This window comes from Athene noctua, chromosome Z, assembly GCF_965140245.1.
Source record: "Athene noctua chromosome Z, bAthNoc1.hap1.1, whole genome shotgun sequence".
NCBI lineage: Eukaryota > Metazoa > Chordata > Aves > Strigiformes > Strigidae > Athene > Athene noctua.
In genome coordinates, this window is record NC_134077.1 from 10,029,831 (window position 1) to 10,038,859 (window position 9,029).

The window sequence follows — 9,029 nt, forward strand, 5'->3', positions numbered from 1 at the left end:
TGGTTCTGGAGGCTTCAAGTGAAGCCTTGATCTCATAGGTTGGTAAAAGCAAAGAACTTGAATATTGTGGTGATGAGAGTCAGTTTTCCCTTCCCTCTGCTTGGATGGAGTTACATTGGTTGACTGGCCCTATGGCTGACCTGGAAGATCCCAGGGGTATAAAGCTAACATTTCCTTAGAAAAACGTCCTGGCCTCTTTTTCTTGGCCTGCCCAGAAGGAACAAAAGTGGGGATTTACACACTGAAAGCCCTAAAAAGAGTCAGCAAAAGTAGATGACAAAATAAGACGAAGGAGATATTCAGAATTTCAGTCCTAAACTAGGAGCACTGAAACGGGTATAATCCTGTGCCTGGGAATACATCAATTAATTCCCATATATGGACACAAGAAATCCAAGACCCTGTTTGCTTCATGGCCCAAGGCATGGTGAGCTTTTATCTTGAGAAACTCATTATCAAATCAAAGTGTTTTGTGAAAGCAAAGTGGAGGACATGGCAGGGGCAATCCCTCCCCAGACAGGAAGCGCAGCTCAGACCTCCCTGGTCTCCCTGTACGCCTTACATCTGAGCGCAGGGCCGGGTGTTGAGAACAGCCAGTCCGGAAGGCACAGAAGCTGCCTGCCCTGGCACAGGAGAGGGGTCCAGAGATCAGAAACCGGCAGACAAATACAGATGCTTTCCCATGAGTCACCAGCGCATTTGTAGCCATCATTGGCAGCAGTTTCCAATTCCAGTCGTCTCCTCCTGGGGTCAGACACCCCTTTTCCCTTAGGTGAGGAAACCCCCGGCCCTGCTGGCTGCCAGTGCCTGGTGAGGTCAGGATGAGACCCTAAAGCTGCACAGGGTGGAGGTGAGCACAAAAAAAAAAAAAAGGGACAAACATGGGGTCCTCTTCCTCCACCCATGGAGAGCCCCTGCATCTCTCCCCTCTGAAATGCAGAGGGGATGGATCTCATCATCTTAATCTCCCAGCTCGAGCCCTTCTGTCAAATCCCAATAGTGGAGTCTCGTCCCCATCACAGATCCTGTTCACTTCCAGACTGGAGAAGAAGGAACAACAGGAAGGGGACAAGTACAGTAGTGGGTGGGCCAAGGAGCTCAAAAAACACAGAGCAAGGAGAGATTACCCCTCCCCAGACTGGCAGCAGTCCTAAGTCTCCCCATCACAGGCACTTCGTTGTACCGTGTGTTTTGTGGGGTGGTAGGAGAAGGGTAATGCTGCCAAACTACCAAAATGCCCACTCAGTAGCAAGGTATCTTGTCACACACACTGCTTGGGAAACCATTTCCCAGGAAAATCTGTCAATGAAAATCTGTTGTGTGTGGCTGGAGCTTCTCAGGCAGGAGCTCTGGATCCTCTGGGGACAGACAGCATCTCTCCTGTTCCGTCTGTTAACCTACACATCAAGGTACCCATTCTTCAGCTCCAGGCTGGGGGTATCAAACCCCACAGCCACTACTAGGAAGAGGAGGTGATGGGTCTTTGAAGTCCACCCCTGTTTCCTGAGCCCTCCACTCAGACATCACACCCACTTCTCCTGCTACCACATCCTGCAGGAAGCCCACGGAGACCTGAATCAGACTTGAGTTGGGCAACTGGTGTCAGCAAATTGGATACCTATTACTGAAAAGCAAGATAAGATCACTTACACTCATCACGCTTGTGGCTTGGGGAGTATCTATTGCAGGCGCTCAGCTGGGGCATCCGCTCAGCCTTGCAAAACCCTTATGAAGAGGCACCAGCCCTGGCTCCACACATGCTCTCCCACCACTCCCACAATGAATACACTCAGCTGGCAGAAATGACGATGCACAGAAGGAGGGAGTGGGGCTTGGCATGGCCATCGCACCACTCATTCATCCCTCCACCTGGCATACCAAGTCGGCAACACTGAGGGAAGGGTGGAGGGGCAGAGAAAACCTGGTGGGATACCCCAGTGTTGACCACTGGGGAGGAATAAGACATGCCAGTCGCTTGTGGGAGGTTTCCATAAGGGATATGCCAGGAAGACTTGGTACAAGCTGCTGCCAAAGAAATCACAGGAAATCTGAACTCAAGGCTATTATTAACCTACATAGGAAAATGCTTGCCTTGCTTCTCTAGGAGAGGGAGGAGAGGCAGCAGTCTTCCTCAGGTGGGTTTTGCCTTCACAGCACATCTGAGATCCCCAAGAGACAGGAGCTGTGCCACTTGCACGCCCACCGCTGGCACAGGTGGCTTCGCAGCGTGAAGGAGAGCAGCCTGCAGCTTTTCCAGTGGGCATACCTGATGCCCTGTGGCCAAAGCATCAAGGTGTAATGGTGGTACCTGAGCTCATCAGGCCTCCAAGCACAAGCTGTATGGTGTCAGCTTATGTGGAGAGCCAGCAAACAGTGCTGAGTTTTCAGCCAAGGGCCCACAGCTGAGCAGCCCACAAGGATCCAGACCCGGGGCATGTGGGAGGGCAAAACTGTAGCAGAGGGAATCACCTCGGTGGTGGTGGGACCTGCTTCTGGGACTACAACCCTTTGCTGCTGTGTCTCATATTGTTCCCAGAAGCACCCACAGCAGCCCATCCCAGCTCCATCAGAAAGGGGGCAAGACTCTTTGTTAGCTTCAGTCAAGAGACAAGACACACTGCAGCAGTGTGTACCCACATACAACCATGCTGACCATACTGAAGAGGCAAGATGTCCCTCAGATTGGACATATCTTTCATGTCCTAGAGGTGTCACCAAGCCTTTACACCAGCAGTGTCCCAGGAAAGAGGTGCAGACAATGTACTCAGGCTAAACACCTGGTGGGTTACTTAAAGCTGGACCACTGCAAGCCCTGCTGAGGGCAGCCCAGGAACCATGCCAACTGATAGTAACTCCTTCCAATGCCCCGTATCTAGAAAGGAATTAACTTTTGCTCACTGAAATGGAGTTTCATCAGAGGCCAGGGAGGAACTCTGCTCCATTGACACCAGCCCTGACTGTTTTCTGCTTGTTACCATTTACTATAAGGTGCTTTGGAGACATTTCTGGAATGTGCAGTACCCTGAGGAAAACTCTGGGCCATGAAACTCTATACCAGCTCATGGACCTCCACAATGTAATGTGCGTAATGTCCACAGTAAATGATCGCATCTGTCATTATTACCTCCAGCTGCTGAAGCTGTCAAACTCAGGTCGCTGCTCTGTCTTTCCTCACTATTGTTTTTGCCACTTGTTAAGCAGGCAACTTTCCATCCTTGTGTCTGGGACAATACATCATACAATGGATGTGCTCCAAACCAACACCTTAATGTTATTGTTAACTTATATAACAAGAAATACTAGGCTAAATCATCTGTGTGTAAACTGTGGTGTCTTCAGCTTTCAGCAGTAGAGAATTAGGCCCCTAAAACTTGTTTGCCCTGGATCCTGGAATGCTCCCCTGACTGTGTTCTGCACCGTCAGCCAGCGAGCAACACTACAAGTGGTTTAAGATATGTTTGGGCTCTGCCCTAGAATGTGTAAAAGCCCTGGTCACTGCCTGAGATTATACTTCAGCTATTGCCTCCTTTTACAGGAAAGAAGATGGAGGAAAGCACAGACACTATGTGTGTACCAAAGCTGAGTTTCTCTGGCTACAAACTATCTGCAATAAAGTTCAAAGAGCCCTGCTCAGTAGTCTGCATGAACATAAGATGCACTTCTTAGTGCTGGGATTTCCAACAATAGTGATGTTCTGGTTATGCAGAAGAACATCCTGTCCCTTACCAGGATTGCCCTCAGCATGTAATTGCAAGAGCTGGACAGCCTGTACAGAGACCTGCTGTCCTGTGACTTCTGTGGCCACCTGGACCAGCTTTAGAAAGGCCATGGCAATGAAAACGTTGTCACTGCAATGTCTGAGCTCCTCATTGACAATGCTTATGTAGTAGATATCCACCAGTTGGAGGCATGCTGGAGAGTGTGGATGGGAGGGGAAGGGAACCTCGCCTGACAGCAGATCAACAAGACAGGAGTATCTGCCCCCTGTCCTGATGAGTGCAGGACTGTAGGGTTTCAGGTGGTTTTGCTTTTCTGAAGGGTATTCAAAAGTTAAAGACAATGAAGACAGCACCAGGAAATTCACCCAAGGGCTAAAGCAAATACCCTTTGAAGGGAGAAGCTGAGAGTTCAGCATGTTCAACCTTTCAGAGAGAAGATGGAGAGGCAGCTTGATTACAGGGTACAAATACCACTGTGGGGAGAAAAATACAAGGTCTTTAATTTCCAGGAGAAAGGCATGTCAAGTCAAACAGCTTCTAGCCTTGAGCCAGACAAATACAAATGAGAAGCCCAGGCACAGGGATTCACACTTCCCCAGCACTGCGCTGGCTCTCCGGAGGAAAGCAGGCTGGTGGGCTCGGTAGGGACGGTTTCTCTTGGGGAAGAGGGAAGATGGCAGTGCAAAGAGCCGAAAGATTTTTCTAGCTGCCCATTGACTGTGGCTGCTGTTGATCTAGAGCATGTTGTGTCATGTCCCCCTTCAAAATGAGCATACACTTCAGTGGAAAGAGAGACGCGAGCAGAAGTGATTTGTTAGCCTGAGGCTCAGCCAGGCTGAGCCTGTGCCACAGTAGTCATGTTGTGTGGCATCCTTGAGCTCCAGGGATCTGGAGCCAAGCCAGAATAATTAATTGTGCAACACCTTTATGACTGGGAAACCTGCCTCCCCTCCCTTATATAATGGCAGCGCCCGGGGGCGAGTCATCTGTTGCTGACTGCGTGGCACGGAGCAGCCTCCCGACCTGGGGGACCGGCACTGCCCCAGCACAGGGCACGGACACCCGCTGATTCTCCTGTGTGAAGGACAGGATGCATTTTCAGGGCCATGCCCTGAGATAAGAGACACTTCTCTGATCCCACAAGGGGATGAGAAAAGTTCATAAACACCCCGTCCAAGCCCAAAACAAGAATTTCAACCAACCCAGCAGGTCTAGCTGATTTTTCTCCTTATCGCCACTATTGCAGGCTCCTATAATCATCTTCCACTCATCTTCTCTTCCCCCTTCATGGCACACGTGTGCCACAGGATGCGGCCAGACTGCCCACATCAGGAGGAGGCAGCCATGCACACACGTCCCCATGCACTCCCCAGGCCGAGCCGGTGCTTAGCGCTGTCACGCACGATGCTGGCACACGAGTCACACCAGGCGCTGCCCTCCTCCTCCACTGCCTGGGCACGCACGTTGCAGTGCCACTGGTCTCCCTGCCCTGAGCAGGCAGGGCTTGGGCAGGGGCAGTGCCCAGGGCAGGACAGGGAGAGGTGGGTGTCCTGCCTGCGGCGGTGGGAGCCGAGCCATGCCTGCACCACAGGGGCAGGAGTGGGATGCGCTGGGTGCTCCTGTGCCATGGCAGGTAGCCTGGCTGGCACGGGCAGTGGAGGGACCTGTTACAGAGCAAGCAACTTCTGGACAAAAGGGCTGGGGGTGTTTATGCCCGTGAGGCCCAAACACCTGCCAGCACAAGCGCTTTTGCTGTGCCTTATCAGCACGGCTGCCAGCACAGCCTGTTGCTCTGCTGCCAGGTTTGCCCACAGCATTGCCAAACAGACACTGCTGGGGGTTGAACGTTTTCTGCCTTGTTTGTTTACCTCAAGCATATATATACACCTTGCTGCCAATTTCAGGCACTTCCAGAAGTAGGCCAGTAACAAATCTACACTTTCGCCCATCTTAAAATCATAATTGCAAAAACCCTGGTGACCTGGCCTCAAATCTGCAACTTGGGATATGCTTGAGAGGCAGAGTTGTGGGTAAATGCTTCGGCCCATTGGTGAAAATCCACCCATGTGACCTCAGCAGAGACTTAGCAAATTTTTGCTGACAAGATTTCCTTGAAATTTTGAAATTCATTCACCTCTTTTCTGAAAAATTCTTCAGCTCCTAAAGAAGACATGATCACTCACCACACCATCTCCACAGGGGAGATGGATCTGTTCCCTCAGGCTGGTGGCTCCTGATGGCCCCATGGCAGAAAAGGGGCATCAGTGATGAAAATGAGGGACTGGCAGTGTTCCCTGACCATCCTCTTCTCCATGAGATGGTGACAAGGAGGAAGGAGTATTATCTGAGATTTAGCAAACCCAGATTGAAGTGGAGCAGCAAGTAGACCATGAGTATTAGTGACAATAGGACTGGGGAGGTGGGGGAAAACTGAGATTTAGAGAAGGAGGAAAGGCAAGGAGATGGAAAGGAAAGGGATGGGAATTGGGATGAGGTTTGGAACGTGATGCAGGAAAAGCCTTTCTTGGAGACACCACCTTATGATTCCCCAGAGACAAACCAAGACAGATAAGAAGGTGGTAGGACACCAAGGTAGCTGGACCAGGTGACAGGGAGTGCCAGACTGTGGAGGACATGTCAAAGGACAGGAGGCAGATGGGAGGGCTACAGAGAGACCTGGCATCTGGGACACAGCATCTGCGGCAGGGGGCAGGGAGGAGGCATGCATGCAGCTGATAAGGGAATGGGGAGAAGCAGCAAAGGGACTGGAACCAGCAAGCTGTGTAGAGGTATTTTAAACCAAGACCTTAGACTGGGAGTTGAGGCTCAGCAGATAAACAGTCTGAGGTTAAGAAAGGGAGAAGGAGGGTATCTCTGCAGAAAAACAAAGAAGAAGGGAACAGCAACTAATTTAGGGCTTAAGGAGCTGAGAGCCTTGAATGGGGCAGGGTGATGTAGAGGAAGGCAGACAGGAGAAGATGCTCCAAAAAAGGAATGATTCTGGGGAAACAAGCATGTATCAACCATGACAGGCTCTGCTGCTGACCCCCAAGAGAACCATGAGTCTCACCATGTCCTCTGCTGTCAGCAAATACTCATTAAGACCTTCGGGCAAAACATATTTTGACCCCATTTCATAAGGAGACCAGGAACTCCCACCAACCAGTCTTGGGCTCCCTCTGCTCTGGTGGAAGGGGGAGGGGTGTAATGAATTATGAGGACTGAGTAAGAACTGGGTTTTGATCAGCCAGGTGGTTTTTTTTAACCATAGAGAACTGCTTCAGATGCATGCATTAAAAGAAGTTTGTTAAGTCTTTTAAGTCCAGCCCTCCATTTAGAAGAGGCAGCCTGAAGCTCACCCACACAGCCTTGGTTTAAAAAAACCCTCTGAGTTTACACATGAAGATATAGCCTCACTATGCTTTCCTCCTTCTGGGTGTGCAACAGGCAGTGCTCAACGGACGAGCAGCTCTTGCATCTTCTGTTTTCCTCTTGCTGCTCCTCACTTGTCTTGAAACAGCTCAACTCCTCTCTGACAGGCTATCATGACTTCGGCTTTCCCAGGTCAGTCACCACCCTCAGTTGGAGCTGTTCATTCAGGTCCCTTCGCTCCTTGTGACGGGAGCATGGGAGGGAGTCATTACCCACTCTTTAGCCAGCCACAGAATAAAACCTTGTAGGTCCCCCATTTGATGCTCCCCAGGTCCATTGTATCAGAGGACCCAGTGCTGTACATTCAAGCCCAGCTCACGTTGACCTCCAGCATTGTACACTGACAGTGAGATCATTAATATAAAGAGCTGTCGATTCAACCCTCTTGGAGGAGGTCAATCACTTAAATCACTGGTGAGGAAGATTAACACTTGGAGAAGACAGAGCCTTCCCATAGCAGGTTGGTTCCCTGGCATACATCTCTTTCTGACTGGGATTGACAAGATGCTCAGGAGTTTCTGGAGAAGAAAGCAAATCTTCCCAGTTCTTGTGTGTGCTCAGCTACAGAGCGTGGGGACACTCAGTTATCGTTGATCTCCTCACACCATTGTCATGCAGACCTCCGCTAACTGGACAAGACATACACACAAGCAAGTAATGAAGTCCAGTCAGTTGTCATTAAAGGAAACCAGGACCACAACTGGCAGTCTTGGGGGACCAGTGTCTGACTGGTTGGTTTAAAATCCTCACGGTGATACTGTTTTCAGTACAGTCAACTCTGGAGTGAGAAAGACACTGGAGGGGAGACTCACTATGCAATGAACCTTAGAGATGATAACAGAGGGCCTGAGAGCTCTGAGGAGAACAGTAGGTCCTGCAGTCACCCTGTTCCTAGTGCACAGGCATAGCATCAGCAGGCAAATATAGATCTTTTCCAAAGTTCCTACATGTTGGGCCTACAAGTGGGAAGTAAATGTGGGAATGGGGCCCAACAAACTGCTTACACCTCTCATCCAGAGAACTTTAAAGACTTTTCAGAGGCTGCTTATATCACCTTACTCAATGTCTGAGACAGACAGGCTACATCCCTAGAGAAACAGACTTGGTTGTTGCGAAACACATGCTGGACATGCACTGACAACACAGACCATTGAGATGGACATCTGGGGCACAACCCAGTTATCCAAAGCTAGATGCCTCTGAAGTGCCCTAAGGTACCTAAACCAAATGGCAGATCTGACGTGGGACCTTCAGGAGAGCCTGGTCCTTCCAAACAGCAGCCAGAGGTCAGGAAGGGGATCCAGGTCATCTCAAAGAGCCCTGAACATCTTCATTTAGGCAATTGAATCAAGCCTCAGATGTGAGACATCGGTGTGAGTTTGTAAATCCTATGCAATGGTAGATACATCTTCCTTCAACCAAATACTTTGGTCTTCAGCTGGCTGTTACGCACTTGTGCAAGGACTTTGGCTCCTAAGTAATTTGGATGGTTTGGCAAATGTTACCTCTGGGTAAATGAAAAAAATGTCTCTAAGATACCAGGCCAGATCCAGCCAAGGTCTAGACCGAGCCCACTCTTTTGGCTCTGTTAGATGCCCATCTCACCTGTTGCCCTGGACTCTAAGTGATTTGCAAAGTATCAAACAGCAGCAGAAGGAGGAAGATCCAAGGCATTGGACAGGCACAACCTGGTAGGAATCAAGGTCTCAGGTAACCTTGTGGGGCTCTGTCCCACACATTGGGGTATTTCAGCCCCAGCTTTGCCTTTGTTGTCTTCAAAATGGGCCTGCAGCACGTTTTGAGATGTACCAAGGCACTGCAAACCCTGCTGACAAAAGGGCAACCTGCCTAATCCTGGTATTGTTTTCTGCCTCAGTT